Genomic DNA, 20,764 nt, shown 5'->3' with positions numbered 1-20,764 from the left:
AGTTTCTGATTCTCACTTTCAAAATGTGTGTTTTCTGACTGTAAAGATGCTTGTTCAGACTGAAGATGTTTAATATGGTCTCCAAGATCTTTCTTTGTTTCATTAATCTTGGAAAACTGAACGTACATTTGGTTTCTTTCTTCTTCTAAAGTTTTTAAAGAAGTATGTAACTTAGTAGCATGAATCCGTTTCCTTAAAGCTCCTTTTGGAGTATCATCTAAGTAGGCACCATTTTCCAATTCATTGTTCATTTCCAGTTTCCAGTTATGATCATCCATTTTGTCTTCTCCAAGCATAGCAGCCCAATCTTTCATCTTCAGCAAGTGTTCAGTCAGAGTCCTGATGTGATCATCTTCATCAATTAGCACTTGTTCTGTGTGCACTTCGGAGTCTTCAAATGATATTTTCTGTTTACTAAGTTCACTCACTTGTTCTTTCCTTACTTCGGCTTCTTGCAAAAGCTGTGTATGGCTTTCCTGAAGTTGAGAATTTTCATTAAAAGCATCTTTTATTGCTATATTCAGTTCTCCATTCATTTGAAATATGCTGAAGGTCATTTTGGCTTCAGCTATTTGTGATTTGAGGAATTTTGAGTGATCTTCTAGTGACTCTATTGTTTTTGAAATGTCTGCCAGCAACTTATCATATGTTTAGATTTCTCTTCCTTTAACTCTTTTTCTAGATAGACTATTTCATCCTCAATTTCAGAAATAAATCTGTTAAGCTTTTCACTGGCTGCCTCCAAACTTTGTGCTTCTGCTGCCTCCTTCTCAAAGCTGTTATCCTTTAAAGATGACTCTACTTCATAGCCTTCATACTCCTTTTGAACATGCCTAGATTTTTCAAGCAGTTTACATTTTTTTTCAGTTAGTTCAGAAAGCATTGTAGCAAGCTTTTTCTCTCTTCGCACATAAAGCCAACTCCTAACTGATCTGATACGTCTCCACAAAAAAAGAGGAATAGCAAAAAATCCAATAACACCTTCCCATATCACTAATTCCCATGGAAAACCATTAGAATTTGATACCATACTTTTTAGCAGTGCTGCCACAATCCTGGGTAGCTCCTAAAGGACCATCCGCAAGTATGGCTGAGGGGTAGCTCTGGGCTCCTTTACAGCATCAAGGCTGTTTTGGTGGTCACCGCAGTAACCCCAGCCTGCTGGGGTCACAATGGAACACATAGCCTTCCATTTGGAACTGGAGCAGACCACTGTGGAGCCAGCTACAGGGGGAGCTGGGGGACCCAGGAAGTGGGGAGCACTGGAAAACAGGTAGCCTTCAGTCTGGAACCTGAATCCATACACGGCAACGAGAGAGGACCATTGTGGAGTCAGCTGCAGGGGGAGTTGGGGGATGCGGGCACCCACAGGCCTCACAGGCCCACGCTGCCCACCCTGACCCCCTTGTTAAACTTTACATCCTGAGGCAGTGCAGATCCGGACGCGATCCCCATTTAACTGTTTTATATTGGTAATACCATATTGTGTTCATTACTTTAGCTTGTTAATAATAAAAACCTTTGTCAAGGAGAGACTGCAAATTTGTGTTTCTTCAAAATTGCCTTGGCCATTATTGACATTTTGTTCTTCTATGTGAATTCTACTATCAACATACAAAATTTCATTTAAGAAAAGATCATTTTAGCTGTTTTTTGTTTGTTTTTAGAAACAGGGTCTCACTCTGTCACCCAGGCTGAAATGCAGTGGTGCAATCATAGCTCACTACAGCCTCAAAACCCTGGACTCAAGAGATCCTCCCACCTCAGCCTTTCAAGTAGCTAGGACTACAATTGTGTGCCACCACACTGAGACATTTTGGCATTTTGAATTGCATTATATTTACAGATATTTGGGGACAAATTTCCATAGCTATGGAAATTGATTTTTTGCATCATGAAAGTAACATCTTCCCCCTTTATGATTATCTTTTATGTCCTTCACAAACATTTTGTAATTTTCTGTTAATGTTTTGTGCGTACTTTGCTTTTATTTATTTATTTATTTATTTTTTTGGTAAGAAGGTCTCTTTTATTCACAAAGCGGTGGCGGTGATGCTCAAAGATAATCAGATTCAGAGACAGGGTCACAACACTAATGAACTGGAACCTTCATCCACATGGGACCAGTCACTCAGGACAGACTGAGGAGGCACTGCCTTTGCTGAACCCTGCCACACCCACACCATCTGTCATGCCCTTGGCTCTCCCAGCTTTGAGAACCCAACTCCCATTCCTTACATGGGGTGATTTATACTGTGCCCAGGATCTTTCTTCAGAAGAAATAGCTGCCTGTCCTCATTTTTCTAACATCATGGTAATTCAGTGGGGTTGTGGGGAGAAGTTAGGGGTGGGGTGGCTAGGAACATGGATAAAATAAGATTCGATTTGTACCGATAACTGTTAAAGCTGAGTGATGAGTACAGGGTGTCTACTTTTCTATTCTCTTTATTTTGTTTATGCTATGGTTTGAATATTTGTCCCCTCCAAAACTCATGTTGAAACAACCCCCAATGTGGCAGTATTGAGAAGTGGGGCTATTGAAAGGTAATGGAGTTGATGGACTAATGGGTTAATGGATCAATGGGTTATCATGGCGGAAGAACTGGTGGCTCTATAAGAAGAAGCAAGAGAGAGGTGAGCTAGCACGTTAGCATGCTCAATTTCCCCCTATGCAGTCTCCAGACTCTAGAAAGTCCAACCAACAAAAACCCTCACCGGATGTGGCCCCTGACCTTGGACTTCTCAGCCTCCATAACTGTAAGAAATATATTCTTTTTTAATATAAATTACTCACTTTCAGGTATTCTGTTATAAGCAACAGACTAAGACCAAGACAGTGTACGTTTCAACATCTCCATAATAAAGAGTTGAATTTGTTTGGGTTTTAGTTTTCTAGGGGAAAAAATTCTGTCTTCACTTAGATGGCTTAGCCTGGAGTCACCCTGGACTCAACTAGATGGTCCATAAGGAAGTAAAATAAGTTGAAACTAGGCTCTCTAAAAGTGTCTTGTTAGGGCAAGGGCATGGGTTAGACAGCAGAATCACCAGGGATGCTCATCTATTCTATGCTGAGATCTCTCCAGAGGATTTAATTTGATTGGGTGGCAAGTTCAGCAGGTATCACCTGGCAGAGGTGACACCCAAAGTCTAATGGGTACAGGTTTGTGGTTCTGAACTCATCTGGTTCTGTGCTACTTGAACTGGTTCCAAGGCAAAAACTGAGGCTTTAAAAGACAGTATTCAATCAACTGGGGAAAAGAAAGTGCTACATAGACTTTAGGATCCCTGCCAATGAGAAATCATTCTGGCAATGTCCATAATCAATGGGAAGGGAGAGGGTCACCACATTACTCCAACAGGCTGCTGTGAATCATAAACCCAACAGAATGCTAGGATCAGGCAGAACATGGAACATAAAATTACTCCATCTCATACATTAATTGCCGATCCTTAAAAAATACATACTGGAAATTAAAGAAAAATTAGAGAAGTACAACTATCTCATTAGAAAGCCAATGAAAATCTATATAAACAACAGATCAAAAGATGACCATTTTGGAGATTTGAATGCTGTAAATTCACAGAAATGTAAATATGATAATATAGACGTTTTCTAAACATTGCTAAAGCATAGCAAGACTGACACTGACCTTTGCTCCAGTTCCTAAGAAGTTTCTCATCTCCATCTGAGACCATCTCAGCATGGACTTCATTGTCCACATCACTATCAGCATTTTGATCAAAACTATTCAACAAGGCTCTAGGAAGCTCCAAACTTTCCCACATTTTCCTGTCTTCTTCTGAGCCCTCCAAGCTATTCCAGCCTCTGCCTGTTACCCAATTCCTAAGTCTCTTTCATATTTTCAAGTATCTTTATAGTAATACCCCACTCTCTGAGGTACCAATTTACTGTATTAGTCCATTCTCACACTGCTATAAAGAACTTCCCTGAGACTGGGTAATTTATAAAGGGAAGAGGTATAATTGACTCACAATTCCACATGGCTGGGGAAGCCTCAGGAAACTTACAATCGTGTCAGAAGGGGAAGCGAACACCTTCTTCATGAGGGGGCAGGAGAGAGAGCAATGAAAGAGGAACTTCCAAACACTAAGAAAACCATCAGATCTCATGAAAACTCACTCACTGTCATGAGAACAGCATGGGGAAAACTACCCCCATGATCCCATCACCTCTCACCAGGTCCCTTCCTCTATACCAGGGGATTATAATTTGGATTATAATTCAAGATGAGATTTCGCTGGGGACACAGAGCCAAACCGTATCAAAAACAGTCATACAAGATCAAGAAATCAGTCACACATGAATCTAAGTGCAGTCCAGAGCAATTCAGCATTCTCACATTAGCTTTCCCTCCCCTTTTCTTCATTCTGCTTAAATAGCATTTCCCATCAAAGTAATAGCACATAAGCCATTTTCATTTTTATTATAGTAACTCAGGCTAAGCAATCAGTTAACTGAAAAAGTAAGGAAGTCAAGAACACACCAGGCATATTTTAATTTAAACATTTTATTTTAACTTACAATGTTAATTTAAAATGTTTAAGCATGTACTCACTTGCCAACTTTCTAAAGGGTTTTTTTTTTTTCAAGATTGGATCCACTGATTAAAGTTCTATATTGTCTTTATTGACTAAATCATACTATTCTGCCCCCAGCCCCTCCCAAATCTCACCTTCATTTCACATTGCACAAATCAATCATACCTTCCCAACAGTCCTCCAAAGTTTTAACTCATTCCAGCATTAACACTTCATTTACAATTTATAGAATCAGAAAATCTCAAGGTGATTCTAATGCACATGTAAATTGAGATGCACCATCCTAGAGAATAGTTTAATACCTGGGAGTATGCATATGATGGTCATGATTAGCACCCTTTACTAAGGAAATGAAGAGTCTGTTAATTTAACAAGTTAGTTTATTGAAGATCAGTTAAAATAACGACTGTGTTTTTGTTAGGATTAGGTTTGGTTTCACATAATTAAAAAATTAAAACTACAGTAGCTTATATGAATATAGTTAACACCACTGAACTGTACACTTAAAATGGTTAAGGTGATAAATTTTATATTATTTTTACTATAAAAAATAAAATTAATAAAATTAAAATTTTTAATTAAAAAATGGCAGCTGAAACAAATTAGAAATTTATTTATCTTACATCAAAGAAATCCACAAGTAGACAGTCCATGACTTGTATGGGACTCCACTAAGTGACCAAGAACCCAGGAACCTTCCGGTTAACTCTCCACCATCCCTCATAGGGGACCCTTGTCCTCATGGTCCAAGACAGCTGCTAGACCTTCAGCCACTGTATCTACATCCCAGGCAAGAGAAGAGAGCAAAAGAAAAAACAGAAGGATGCCCTCCCTTAAAAAAAAGACTTCCTAGAAATCCTAGCACTTCATTTCAGTATCCCATTGTCTAGTAGTCATCTGGTAATGCAAAGGAGCATGGCAAATGCCTTTTAGTTTGATGCAGCAGTATGCCCACTTACATCCTGAGATGCTATTGCTAAGGGAGAAGAGGCAAATAAATATTGGGAAACAATTAGCAGGCTCTATCACATATTGTAACCGTAAAATTATACTGGCTGTTACCCAACCCTAAAATGAAGAAATCTCTCATGTAAACATTTCTAGACACTGCTGTAGTAAAAATACATGCAGATTCAGCTTTTTTAAAAATCGCTATTTTTTAAAATAGAAGTGGGAAGAAAAATACCCTTTGCTGAGGCCTGTTACATGCCAATAACTGTGTTTTGCATCTGTCATCTCACTGATTTTCCATCACCAGGTATGATAGGAAGTTTAACTTACTTTCTGTGATAAGTAGGATGGGCTAGATTTGATGCAGTAAAAAGAAAACTCACTGGTTATTTGTTAGGAGAGAGGTAAGAAGGAAGGGGAATTTTCCCTGGGGTCCTGTCTTAGTTTAAGTTGCAATAACAGAATACCATATCCTGGATGGCTTAAACAGCAAACATGTATTACGCACAAGTCTGGAAGCTGGAAGTCCAAAATCAAGGTACCAGCAGATCTGATGCGTGGTGAGGGCTCTTTTCCTGATTTAGAGATGGCTGCCTTCTTGTATCCCCACATGGTAGGGAGAAAGGTGAGGGGCTGAGGAAGCCAGATGTCTGTGACTCTTCTTATAAGGGCACTACTCCCATTTACCACTCTACCCTCAGGACCTAATTACCTCCTAAAGGCTCCGCTTCCTAATACCATCATATTGAGTGTTAGGATTTCAGCATATGAATTTAATGTGGAGGAACACAAACATTCAGTCCATAACAGTTCCTATATGTTAGAGCAAAAGACATAACAATGCCTAACTCCAAGCAGGTGACCAAGTACCCAAGAAGATCTGGAAACATTGGTGACTAGCAGCCCAGGCTTGTTGATGCCAAAAACAATGTCATATTAACAATGTCTAGCATCTATCCCACATCCTCACAGGTCCAAGGATTCCAGTAAATTTTGAATTATTTGCTCAATGGAGGTTTAAAAATCCCCCTAAATTATCTTATCAAATCAATCATCTTACTAGGACCACCCCCCAGCCCCACCAAAATTAGCTTATGCAACATTTATTTCTAGAATTTGGTCAGGCAGTAAAAAAATTAAAACTTGCTGAAAATTAGATTCTGCCCAACTCCATCACCTGCTACCATCCAGGGCAAGGACTTTCCAAAACAGGCCAGGCACCAGACCTCTAGTGGAAGAAACACTTATTTTGGCTTTTGTGCTGCAGTCCAACTTGATGCATCAAACTTCTGTCTTTAATCTGCCCTTTTACAAAACAGTAATAACAAACGTTGTTATGGGAATTAAATTTTTCAGATGATTAGGTTATATAGCAGGATAATCACTTTTGCTTTAATGAAGAATAAAGTATACAACACTGCTGGCATTGTTATTAGAGACTGTCAACTAAATAATTTAAGATGTGCTGTTTACGTAAGTCCCTAACGACTTCTGGGATTTGTACAGTAAGGTAGAGTTAATGGTCTTTTCTGTCATGTCTCTTCTATGATGTGATGACTTTTGTGAGCTTCCCCCTTCTAATTGTATAAAATAAATAAAGCGCTCTGTTGAGGAAAAATGGGTAACTAGATCATGATGAGTCAAAACCCACCTAATTAAGACATGAGTGCCAGAACTGAGCCCAAAGCTGCTCAGGGGCACACTTCAAATCACTACTGGATATCTCAGAAACAAACGGTGCTTAATATACCAGGGGAAATGGCCAGTGTTATCCATCCAAGCATCTTCATCAGTACATTCCTGAGCCTCTAATTCAGAACCTCAGCATATTTAGCAATGGAATTCTGAAATTAGATAACTTTACAACATATTTAGAAATAAATTTTATTATGTTGGTTTCCATCCAATTATGGGAAAAAGGAATCTTGATCCAGACCCTAAGAGAAGGTTCTTGGATCTCACACAGGAATAAATTCAAACTGAGTTGCAGAAGCAAATTTATTGGAAACTACTCCATTGCAGAGTAGGACATCTCCAGAAAGCAGGCCAAGGAACATATCATCTCCGTTTTAAGTTTTTCTAATCTGCAGGTCTTGTCTATGTAAAGACTAAACTAAGCTGTGACTACATGCAGGTGAGCAGAGAGCATAACAAAATGTATTATTATATTGATTCAAAGAAAACTATCTTTGACATTTGACTGTGTGAGTACATCAAAGCATAAATATAATTATCTTGAAAGCATACATTGTTATGGGTATTAGGACATGTGGACTTTCTATTGTTGTAGGAATGTGTCCTTGTAGGTTTTCCTCAACTATAAATATCTTAGGACCATTGGTGATGACTGGGAAGGAATCTGTCTTGCTAGTTTCAAGATGGCACTGAACTTGAAATGGTGTTATTCTGGCTCTCCTAGCCTCTTGGCTTCCCTAACAATCCCACCACTCAACTCTCCAGTTCAATTCTGGATCATAAACACTTTAAAGAAAAAGAAAAAGTGGCCCTTGGAACATTGTAGGCTTTTTATCTTTCTTATGATTTCATGGATGTGTTTGCTGGTCTGGACTCTCACCCAAGAGGGTGGAAATAGTAGTGTGTGATGGCCTTGAGGCACAGGACTCAGGGTAACAAATCAGATAAGAGGTTCTAGGTTCATCCACCACCTGCTGATATGTACCAAAAGCAAGGCTAGGAGTACGTCACTACAAACAGAAAGGGCAGAACATAGCTGCAGGGCTGAGGAGGGGACAGGAAAAGACTGCTTTTTCATCAGAAGACTTCAAAGGGCTCAGCCTGGCCTGGGGGTGAAACAAGGTGGTCAAGAAGAGTGGCCCCTACGTCAGCTCTGAGAACCAAAAAGGAGAGATGAAAGGACCTGGAAGGAGCTATGAAACGTGTTACACGTTAACCTCAATCTCCTCAATTGTGCATATTTTGTGTCCTAAAATCCCCTTGTATCATATTGAAAGTTTGTACAGATAACCTTTGACAGGATATTGATTGGGTAATTCCTACACTGCCACCAACCATAATTCTTTGTGTGATTTGGGAGGTTTTGTTCTTTTTTACTTTCTCCAAAACTGCCCAATATCTATCTTTTTTATCTTAATTTAAAACTGCATGAATTCATTCTGAAAGAGGGGAATCTGTAATTCTGGCCAAGGGAAGAGTTAAGTTGGTAAAGGGCTTGGAACACACTGAGTTTGAAGTGTCTGGCACTCCTAGATGGAGACATTGCATTGACTCCACGAAGTTGAAGCTTAAGGGAAAGCTCTGAACTAGAGCAGAGATTTGGGAGTCACGTGGTGAATGGCAATTAAAGCAAAGACACTGGGTACTTACCCAAGAAAGGTTTAGAGTTTCAAAAGAGGACCAAAGACAGAACTCAGGCAAACACATTTCTTAGCAAGGTCAAGGAAGTAGAAGCAATTAAGTCATAATAAGAGGAGAAGTTACAAGAGAAAGAAGAAAGAGGTATTGCTGCCTAGAAGAAAAGTTTCCAGAAGGGCTGGTTAATAGTGTCAGGAGCCACAGGGATCCAGTGGGTCAAGAATCTGAAGAAGAGGTGCTTCTGTTTGGAGGTGTGGGAGAGGTAACTCTAGAGACGAAAAAGTAAACACAAACCATGGAATCATGAGGCAGTCTTTGCTAGAGGAATCTATACCTTTTAGTTCCTTAGAATAATGGTACAAGAGTTTCACAGAGAAATCCCCCTCGGAGAGCCTTCACTGTGGGAAGTGGAAGGAAGGAGTAACATATTTTATTACCTATACTAACTTCTCATCAATCTTTGGACCACATCAGTGCCTACAAGTATGAGACACAAACTCTAAGCCTCAGATCTTCCAGGGAACAGGAATGCCCATAACCCTTGGCTCTCAAAGGACATATGCAGCTAAGTACCCCATACCCTTCCAGTACGGTCCTCAACAAATGTATTAGTTTCCCCAGGCTGCCATAACAAAGCACCATAAACTAGGTGTCTTAAAACAACAGAAATTCATTCTCACACAGTTCTGGAGGTTAGAAATCCAAGATCAAGAAGTTGGCAGGGCCATGCTCCCTCTGAAGGCATAGGGAGACATCCTCTTGTTTCTTCCTAGCACTGGTAGCTCCCAGAAATCCTTGGTGTTCCTTGACTCATAGCTGGATCACTCCAACCTCTGCCTCTGTCTTCACATGGCTTTCTTCCCTGTCAGGGTCCATGTCCTCTCCTCTTATAAGGACAGCAGTCATTGGATTAAGGTCCATTCTGATCCACTGTGACCTCATCTTAACTAATAATATCTGCAAAACCCTAATTCCAAAAATGGTCACATTCTGAAATCTTGGTAGACACAAATGTTGGGGGCCAAGATTCAACCCACTAGACTGAATGTAAGCACCTCCTGGAAAAGCAGTCACAGCTTGAAGAGTAGGACTGGCTGCCAAGTCATCTCCATCCACCTCTTCGATCCCTCTTTTTTCTCATCGATGCCCCTGGCAGGGCGGGCAATGGTTCCAGAGGCATCTTGTACAGTATGGCTGTCTTTAACAGTGTGTCATGGGAAGTGTGCTACTCATTGTGCTCAGAATTGGAGTCCTGGAACTCAGGACCCCAGAATTCACTCCTGATTGACTCAGTTGCTCTGGCTTGTATAGCCTTAGCTCCTACTCATTTTCAGACTAAACTCTCATATTTGACAGGAAGTGTGGGTACACCTTCAGGTCCTGATATTTGGCTGTGTGTTCTAGATGCAAAACTTGCCTTGACTCTCTGAGATGATGTCTTCATGGATCAATCATTCCCTGACAGCCATTTGGATGTGAGCCAGAATGACTGCAGCCTCACTCATTGTCACTCAGTGTCCTTCAGGGCTTCACTCACCCTAGAACCAGAATGGACACTTCTGCCCCTTCACTTCCATCTTCCTAGCCACCCACCCAGGATTTTAAAACTCTATTCTTTCTGGACAGGTAAATAAAATATTTTCAGAAAGCGCTAATGATAGAGGTGATGTCTGATTATCACCCATCAAAGGAGGCATACTGAATGACACTCAGCTTTTAAATGGTCCAGCCAGGGTAGAGCTGAATGCTATGATGTAGGTGGGGACATTCTTTATGTTGGGGACAAGGGAGTTAATGAAGTTCTTATTTTAGATTTTAGAATAATTTTAGACTTACAGAAAAATTTCAAAGACAATGCATACAGAGCCCATGTATACCAGGCCAAGATTTCCCCCAATGAACATTTTACAATACTATAGCACATTGTCACAATTAACGTTGATGCATTATTATTAGTGTTCATACTTTTCTCATACAAATATCAAGCCCTGAAATATCCTTAGTTTTTATCTAATGTCCTTTTTCTGTCTGTGGATACTATAATACATTTAGTCATCATGTCTCCTTGGGCCTCTCTTAGCTGGAACAGTTGGGACACTATCTTTTACAATGGCTCTGACATTTCAAACTCAATCTCCATGCATCTCCACACCACCTAGACTCCAGGAACCCATGAGCACAGGGAGGAAGATCATAGTGGAAGATAAGTCACTCAGGGTAATTCATGGAGCCTGATCCAAACGACAGCTTCTAAAGGCCTCCTAGAACAAGTGAAATAACTTTTACAATGCAGAGTCATATCTTGTCCTGTAAAAAATAGTACTTTGGTTTCTACAGCACAAGACAAGAATCAGGAAGCAGATCAAGAAACAAGCCACATGGCTGGAAAGGAGACATCAGAATGTGTGTTAATGAGGAAGTGCTCTATCAAAGGGAACAGAGAGAAGGTAGACAGCCCAAGGGCCCTAAGTGCAGGCTAGCCAGAAAGCAAAGACAGACACTACTAGCTCTCCACTGTGGAGATTAGGAACACAGCTTTGAGCATTGCCACCCCCAGATTCCTCACTCTCCAAACAGCTGGGTAAACTGTGTGGCGGGCTCACAGGACCTGGCATCCCAAGGGCATTTGTTCCGCAGAGCTAGAGGTGCCTCCCATGTGGGAATGCACTCAAGAGTAAGGGGCATGAATCCTATTCCATTCTCTATTTTCATCAGCACGTTCTCCTTTTTCTCTGCATAGGGAATGGAACTGCCATCTCTCTCCTTGTTTGGGATCAGAATCAGCCTCACATAGTAAACATCCTGCTGATTGCAGTAGGGGTGTAGGAGAGGGAAAGAAATACATGGGAGAAAAAGGGGACCACTCTGAGACCTGAAGAAGAAACCCAAGAAGCAAAAAACTAATCAGAGGCACTTTTCTAATCTCTCCTTCATGTCCTCTAATTACTTATCACTCATTTTGTCTCCCTGATCCTTTTCATAATTTTTAGTAATTTCATTGAGATATAATTCAAATGCAAAACAATTCACCCATTTAAAGTGTACAATTCAATGGTTTTTAGGGTTCCCATTACATCTGCAAAATTGTGCAATCATCACCACTGATATGCTTTGACTGTGCCCCCACCCAAATCTCATCTTGAATTGTAGCTCCCATAATTCCCAAGTGTAATAGGAGGGATTCAGTGGGAGCTAACTAAATCATGGGGGTGGGTCTTCCCATGCTGTTCTTGTGACAGTGAATAACTCTTAAGAGATCTGATGGTTTTATAAAGGGGAGTCTCCTTGTACATGCTCTCTTGCCTGCCACCATGTAAGATGTGCCTTTGCTCCTCCTTTGCCTTCTGCCATGATTGTGAGGCCTCCCCAGCCATGTAGGACTATGAGTCCATTAAGCCTCTTTTTCTTTATAAATTACCCAATCTTGGGTATTCTTTATTAGCAACATGAGAACAGACTAATACAACCACCATCTAATTTGAGAATTTTGTCATCACCCCCAAAATAAACCCTGTACCTACTAGCAGTCATTCCCAATTCTCCCTTCTCCAATTCCCAGGACCTAGTATGCATGAATCTGCTTTCAGTCTCTATGGTTTTGCCTATTCTGAACATTTCATACAAATGGAATCATATAATATGTGGCCTTTAATGACTGAATTATTTCACTTAGTATAGTGTTTTCAACTTTCATCCATATTGTAGCATGTATCAATACTTAGTTTTTATGGTTGAATAATATTTTATTGTATGAATATACCACAGTTTGCTTATCCATTGATCAGTTGGTGGGCATTTGGGTTGCTTCTACTTTTTGGCTTTTATGAATAATGCTACCATGAACATTCATGTATAAGTTTTTGTGTGGACATACATTTTCAGTTCTCTTGGATATATACCTAGGAGTAGAATTGCTAGTATACATAGTAACTCTATATTTAACTTTTTGAGGAACTGTCAAACTGTTTTCCAAAGTAGCTGCACCAGTTATTTCATAAGAGCAGGAAATAAATTTTTCTGCTGTTTAATTCACTGTTCTTTGGGCTTTTGGTGTTGTACAGTTGCTCTATATAATTATAACTCCCACATTTGGCCCTTAAGTCTTCAGTGCTTTGTAAATGAGCACATATGCTTTAATCACTAGAGTCTGCCCAGTAAGACTGGAAGCAATTTGAGGACAGGGATTACATATTTATCTTTCCACATCTCCCAAAGAGCCCAGTATGGTGCCATGCCCCAAACAGAATTAATTTAAATACTTCTGGATGGATGCATGCATGGATGTGAGGACTCAAAATAAATCAAAAGAATGTAGAGAAGAGAGAATTCCAGCCTTCTCTCTCTTTGAATAATGAGAATTTTATTTCTCCATCATCAGTCACTGAGCTTAATTACAGGTCACTTTAAATAAGCTTGCTGTTGAAATTTATTTGGAGAGACACTAGGTGTTGCTGGTTACCCATGAAAAGGATATTGTTAGGATTCATTCAGTAGTATCTGAAGCAAATTAGGAAGAATTTTGACTTTCCATTGTGCTTTTGCCAAAGTTCTTTCCAGGAAGAAAGTGCACAAAGTACATATTGGGGTAGTTAGACTAATGGCATGCTACAGATGTCCATGTCCTTATCCCAAGAACCTATGACTATGTTTGGTTACTGCGCAAAGGAGAATTAAAGTTGCTAATTGACTGATTTTAAAATAGGGAGATTATGCTGGATGATCTGGGTGATCCTAATTGATATGGTTTGACCATGTCCCCACCCAAATCTCATCTTGAATTGTAGCTCCTATAATTCCCATGTGTGTCATGGGAGAGACCCAGTGGGAGGTAACTAAATCATAGGGGAAGTTCTTTCCAATACTGTTCCCATGATAGTGAATAAGTCTCATGAGATCATGGTTTTATGAATGGAAGTTACCCTGCACAAGCCCTCTTGTCTGCTGCCATGTAAGATGTACCTTTGCTTCTCCTTTGCCTTCCTCTATGATTATGAGGCCTCACCAGCCATGTGGAACTGTGGATCTATTAAACCTCTTGCCTTTACAAATTACCCAGTCTCAGGTACATCTTTATTAGCAGCATGTGAACAGACTAATATATTAATGTAATCACAAGGGTCCTTAAGAGTGAAAGAGAGAGGCAGAAGAGAGGGGAAGATGTGACCACAGAAGAAAGGCACAGAGCAATGTCACATGGCTGGCTTTGATGACGGAGGAAAGGGACCATAAGGAAAGGAAGACAGTTGGTCTCTGACTGCTGGAAAAGGCAAGGAGCCTCCAGACTGGAATACAGCCCTGTCAACTCCTTGATTTTAGCCCCATCAGACCCCTTTCATGGTTCTTTCCTCCAGAACTGTAAGATAATAAATTTGTATTGTTTTAAAGTCACTAACTTTGTGATAATTTGGTATGGCAGCAATAGAAAATTAATACATATACTAATTATGGTTTTCACATTTCCTTTTCAAAGTCTGAAACCTACTTCTTAGGGACAGAGAGATGGAGGAGTCAGAGGTGGGGGTGGGGGTTAGGTGACAGTTCACCAACATAGTTAATTGTATTATGTTATCTAATGTGTATAATGTTAGGCATTAATAATAATTATATTTTATGGTGCTTTACACTTTCCCAAGGACTTTCAACATTTTGTTTGATTCAATCACAACAAAACTTTGAGAAGCTGTGTAGACAATTGCTTCCCATTTTGACAGGTAGAAAACAATGAGTCACAAAGAAGGTCCCTAAGACAGGCGATGACAGAACCAGCACCTTGTTTTTATCTCTTTCAGGATTTGTCTTAGCCTTATATATCTTACTCTTTCAAAGAACTTGGGTCCCAGAGCACCAGAAACAAAAATCTACTTTCCTGAGGACATTTGTAGGTATTCTGCCGCCAACTCCGGCACTTATAGAAAGAGTTCCAAGACATCAAAGTAACATCAAGTATTCACCACCTGGCTTCTAGACAATGGCCTGGAGTCGGGTAGGAAGGCAGGGCTTACATATTTCAAACATAGCTTTGCACCACAATTGCTTCCCAGGGCAGAGGGGAGCTGTCAGACCCAAAGACTCTCTCCTGCAAGGATTGACTCCTCACTCTCCCTCTCCTTCCACCCAGCCTCCACCTTCTTCTGAACTCTGGTCCCAGCCCTGTAGGCAGGAGCTTCACCATTTGACTGACATCAAGAGTCTCTGGCTTAATTTCAGCACTTTGGGAGGCAAAGGCAGGTGGATCACCTGAGATCAGGAATTCAAGACCAGCATGGCCAACAAGGCAAGACCCTGTTTCTACTGAAAATACAAAATTTAGCCAGGCGTGGCAATGGGTGCCAGTAATCCCAGCTATTTGGGAGGTTGAGGCAGGAGAATCAATTGAACCCGGGAGGCAGGAGTTACAGTGAACCAAGGTCATGCCACTACACTCCAGCCTGGGCGAAAAAAAAAAGCATATCTGGCTTGAACTCATCCTTGTAGTCCATCATACTCTGCACCCCTGAAATAGAAGATACAACCCTGTTTTATGGCCCCCAAAGCCTAATTCCCATACAAGTCAAATAGACACATTCTATATTACAATTTATCTCACCTGCCTTCTCAGTCCTCAATCTATACCCTACCTTCCACCTTCCACTTTCCTTCTTTTCTTCTTTCCTTTCTTCCTTCAATAAATATTGAGGATCATATTTACTTTACGCACTGCACAGTGCATTAAAGATGTTGTGGTGAGTAACAGGCCCGCTCCCTAGTCTCAGGGCACTACAGCTATTGAATGCCCCTATATGTAAAACAATACATTCTAAAAAGGGAGAAGCACAGGGCACTGGTACTCACGTAGCAGGGAGGCTGGCTCCCGGTTCCTTAACAACATTGGATTTGGTTATTTTGAGCTCAGTGATGCCATTCCAGGGGGCACTGTAGTGGTTAAGAACCGAGTCTCCAAAGCCAGACTTCCTGGGCCCAAATCCTGAATCTACCACTTGCTAGCTATGTGATCTTGGGCAATTTATTTAACTTCTCTTTGCCTCAGTTTCTTCAGATGTAAATGGGGATGATGATAATAATACTCAACACTTCAGATGATTTTGATGATTTAGTTAATACATGTAAATGCAGGGCATCTGACATATATTGGACTGAAAATTATATGAAATTGCTGTTGTCAGTGATTGACATCAGCAGCAGCAACTCCATGGTTTAATCTTAGCAAACACTATATAAATGTTTGTAACTGGCTTTTCAGCAGGGTGGTGGGGTAGCAATCAGATGCAAGGGGCAAACTTATCTAGTGAAGCCATAAGAAGCAGGAAAGAGAAGACCTCTTCCCTCTCTTTAATCAGTAAAGCCATTAAAACAGGCCAGAATGAAAGGGACACAGACACGTGGACAATGAACATGTGTTACAAGAAAATCTCAGGTAAAAAGCAAAACACCCAGTTATTATGCATAATGCTACAATTAGCATCAAGAAAAGTATTTTACGGACAAACATTGGAAGGGACCATCAAAGGGAAAACAGTAGCTGAATTAGATGCCAGGAATGCGGGGAAGTGTTTAAAAGCTTTTTATAATACTGTTACAGAGTGGTTTAAATGCTTTTTTTTTAAGCAAAGATGTGTGCTAATGAAAAGAAGGCAAGTATAGGCTGAGGGAGTCTATTGATGCTCTGTGTGAACAATAACAAGGTGTTCTTTACTCTGAAGTTAGAAAGCCTGGGTGCAAATCCGGGGTTGCATATCTGTGTGGCCCTAGGCAAGTAACTTACCTCTCTCTGTGCTTCAGTTTCCTCTTCTTGAAGACAAGAATATTGCATTAGTCAGAGTCCTCCAGTGGGACAGAACTAATAAGCTATATGTATATAGGAAAGGGAGTTTATTAAGAAGAATTAGCTCAGACAATCACAAGGTGAAGTCTCATGATAGGCCATCTGCTAGCTGAGGAAGAAAGAAGCCAGTACTGACAGTCTGAGTCAAAAAGCCTCAGTAAGCAGCAGAGCTGACAGGGCAACCTTCAGTCTATGGCCAAAGGCCCAAGAGCCCCCGGTAAACCACTAGTGTAAGTCATAAAGTCCAAAGGTCAGAGAACCTGGAGTCCAATGTCCAGGGGCAGGAGGAACAGATGGAGGCATCCAGCATAGGAGAAAAATGAAAACCAGAAGGCTCAGCAAGCTTGTTTAACCCACCTTCTTCCGCCTGCTTTGTTCTAGCCATGCTGGCAGCTGATTGGATGGTACCCATTGAGGGTGGACTTCCTCTCCCAGTCCACCGAGTCAAACGTTAACCTCCTCTGGCAACATCCTCACAGACACACCCAGAAACAATACTTTACCAGCTATCTAGGCATCCTTCAGTCCAGTCAAGTTGACACCTAATATTCACCATCACAAATAGAAACTGCCACTAGGCTCTCATAAATACTAACTGAAGTAATAAACGTAAAACAATTACAGCAGTGCCTGCCATATACCATGAGGTTTTAGTGTTATCATTCCCAGCAACTAGCAAAAGAGCAACATCTCGGAACACGTCACAGGGCTTATAGTCCAATGAGAGAGACAAACAGGTGACAGTAATAGTAACACGTAACACTAAGTGTTTACTATGTGTCACACACTTATTAAGTTATTCACAGGAATTCATTCATTTAACTCTTTTCTTTTTTAAGAGAGATAGGGTCTCACTCTGTTACCCCAGCTGGAGTGCAGTGGCATAATCATAGCTCACTATAGCCTCAAACTCCTGAGCTCAGGTGATCCCCCCACCTCAGCCTCCCAAGCAGCTGAGACTACATGTGTGTACCACCATGCCCAGATAAGATTTAAATTTTTTGTAGCAACAGACTCTTGCTGTGTTGCCCAGGCTTGTCTCAAACTCCTGGCCTCAAGTCATCCTCCCACCTTGGCCTCCCAAAGCGCTGTGATTATAGGCATGAGCCACTGCACCTGGCCTTACTAATTTAATTCTTACAACAACTCTAAGAGCTAAGTACTATTATTACTGCCATAGTATTGATGATACCGTTAAAGCACAGAGAGGTGAACAGCCTAGAGTCACATAGCTAGTAAGTGATGGATCTTTTGGTATTATAAAATAGTGTGAAAAGGATCTTATTGAGGTAATTAACAGATGCACTAAGAATAGCCTATCCTCATCCATGGATTCTGTATTTGCAAATTCTACTTGCTAACATGTATTTGTAACCCTCAAGTCCATACTCCCGGTACTGTCAAGGTCATTCACAAACCTGCGCAAAGTGGCAATAAAAATGTGAGTCACCCCATGTTCATATTCCCAATGAGCTTTAATTAGGTGACATTTTGCCTTTTTATTTCCACTCTTACACTATAAACATGTGTCCATTTCAAGGTCCATTAGTGCCACATTTTTTGTATCCTTGTGCTTTTTCTTGGTGATTTCACTATTTATAATTGCCCCCAGCTTAGTGCTGAAGCACTGTCTAATGTTCCTAAGCATGAGAAAACTGTGATGTGCCCTGTGGAGAAAATCAGGTGTTTGGATAAGCTTCACTCAGGTGTGACTCATGGTGCTGTTGGCAATGGGTTCAACGTTAATGAATCAACAACATATTAAATAAGAAATACACACAGAACAAGGCTATGCCTTTAAATAGAAACATACTCAAAACAGGTTGTGCTTTAATCAGTTAATGACAATGCATTGACCAGAAGCTTGCAGGAACCTAACCCTGTGTTACTTCTAGGAGCCAGGGTTCAGTATTCACTAATGCAGTGCTCACAGCAACTTTCTAGAATGTAACTACTGTGGATAATGAGAATCAACTGTACTAAGGACGTCGCTTTCCCCAGACTCAAGGGTCAGGAGGGTTCTAAGATACCTGAGATAGGAGTGAGCCAGGGGAAGTGAGAGATGGGAGAAAGAGTGTCCCAGGTAGAAGACACAGCAAGAGCAACACCCTGGAAGCCTCCACCAGAGCAGAGGCTTTGAGGGGCTGAGGAGCAGGGTGATTGGCAGGGAGTTGGAGGAGGACAGGCCGGAGGACTAAGCTAAGGGCCAACCACACAAGAACTCATAAATCCTATTAAGGTGTGGGACTCACATATTTAAGCAATTAAACTCTGTGAAGTCTATACCATTCACATGAAAGTTCACTGATGGCCAAATCTATGGGACTCTGACAAATTTAAGCAGCTGAGCTTTGAATGTACACCACTCACATTAAAGTCACTGATGGCCAAATCTGACAGTGGGTTCTCTGTTTCCACCTCCCCTGACACCTCAGAAAGTAGCTTTTGACAGGGCAACCCCTGCTTCTTGATGTGCTTTTTTGTTTGGGCTTTGGTGACTCCATGCTCACCTGGTTTAATCCCTACTTAATGGGCCTTACCACTCACATCTCCTATGCCAGCTCCTCCTTCCCTACCCACCTCTAAAAGCTGATATGCCTCAAGCTCTGTCCTCTCATCTCCTTAGTGGCTTTCATTCAGGCCCACAGCTTTACTATCTATCATGTATATGCCATTGGCTCCAGCATAAGTCAGGACCCCAGCAAGAAGTGTATAGCACCCTCCCTGGGTCATGAGAGAAGTTTAATAAAAGGCAGGATTTAGGGAAACCACAAGGGACAGTTCAGCACGACTGGGCTAATAACACTGACATACATTATCACCCCTAGGCTTGACAGAGAATGGAGGAGCAGTTTCTGAAACCTGGAGACAGGAGCTGTGATCTTCGGTTGAAAGACACAGTAACCCCTAAATGATATTACATAAAGAGGGAGCCAGAGGAATAAATAGCCCAACCTCTCTCTCCTCCCTCCCTTCCCCCAGATCTTTGTCCAGGGCTCTTTACTGGCCAAATACAGTGGCAAGCTACAGGACAAGAAAGACTGTTGAGTCAATACAGGTCAGATTATTAGAGTTCAGTGCAGGGCAAAAAAGAGTGGAACATCGTTCTGAAGGGCAAATTGAAGACACTAGGCAAAAGTCCTAAATCTCTCTCTGGTCCTGACCTCTCCCCTGAGGTCAAACTCCCATGACTGACCATTAACGCAACTTTTCCACTTGGTCTATCTAAGAGCGTCTCAAACTTAACTTTTGACAAATCAAAACTCTTGGTGTGCTGCCCCCTGCATTGACCTCCATCCTCAAACCTACTTTTCTTCCTTAGTTTTCTCCACTTCTGTAAATAGTATCACCATCACCTACTTACTCAGGCCAAAACCTTGGGAGTCATTATTGTGTTCTCTCTCTCCATCACAATTCACATCCAAACCATCAGCCAATCATATAGGCTTCCTCCAAAATATATCCCGTCTCATGACTTCCATTGTTAAAACCCCATTTCAAACCATCAACTCCTCCCATGTCTGCTACAATAGCTTCTTAATTGACTTCCCTTCTTCCACCGTTGAACTCCTTCCACTCCATCCTCCAAATAGTAACCAGAGAGAACTTCTCAGAAAATAAACCAGAATACAGTCTCCTCTGTTTTAAAGGACTTCATATAGTAATTTGAATAAAATCCAAACTTCTTACCATGACCCCACGGCCTCCATTATCTGACACACTGACATAGTCGACTTATATGACTCATCTTTTATTCACTTCCTCCTCTTTCCTTCCACTGTGGCCAGTCTGGTCCAATTTTGTATCTCTCAAAAAACTCAGCCAGACATGGTGGCTCACACTTGTAATCCTGGCACTTTGGGAGGCCGAGGTGGATGGATCTCTTGAGTTCAGGAGCTCCAGACCAGGATAGGCAACATGGTGAAACCCCATCTCTACTAAAAATACAAAAATTAGCCCGGTGTGGTGGCACGTACCTATAATCCAAACTACTCAGGAAGCTGAGGTGAGAGGATCACTTGAGCCCACGAGGTTGAGGCTGCAGTGAGCCACGTTCATACCACTTCACTCCAGCCTGGATGACAAAGTAAGATCTGC

At 41.2% G+C, this 20,764-nt stretch overlaps 1 protein-coding gene and 1 pseudogene across 5 annotated transcripts in view; both read right to left on the bottom strand.

Annotated features, from left to right (window-relative positions):
- LOC144578456 (melanoma inhibitory activity protein 2-like) overlaps nucleotides 1–1,123 on the bottom strand; it is a 6,194-nt pseudogene extending 5,071 nt beyond the window's left edge. Inside the window, exon 1 of the transcript XR_013524283.1 lies at nucleotides 1–1,123. This exon is cut by the window's left edge and continues 5,071 nt beyond it. The product of XR_013524283.1 is annotated as a melanoma inhibitory activity protein 2-like (transcript).
- The window catches only part of LOC128928470 (uncharacterized), a 124,920-nt gene that overhangs the window by 84,371 nt on the left and 19,785 nt on the right, over nucleotides 1–20,764 (bottom strand). For 2 of the 4 annotated variants that reach the window (XM_078343858.1, XM_078343860.1), the window contains one exon: nucleotides 1–20,764. This exon is cut by the window's left edge and continues 39,599 nt beyond it. The gene's annotated coding sequence lies outside the window, so the exon portion shown is untranslated. The other 2 variants (XM_078343857.1, XM_078343859.1) reach the window with 2 other exon arrangements.

This window comes from Callithrix jacchus, chromosome 11 (assembly GCF_049354715.1).
Source record: "Callithrix jacchus isolate 240 chromosome 11, calJac240_pri, whole genome shotgun sequence".
Taxonomy (NCBI): domain Eukaryota; kingdom Metazoa; phylum Chordata; class Mammalia; order Primates; family Cebidae; genus Callithrix; species Callithrix jacchus.
This window is presented reverse-complemented; position numbering and strand designations above follow the sequence as displayed.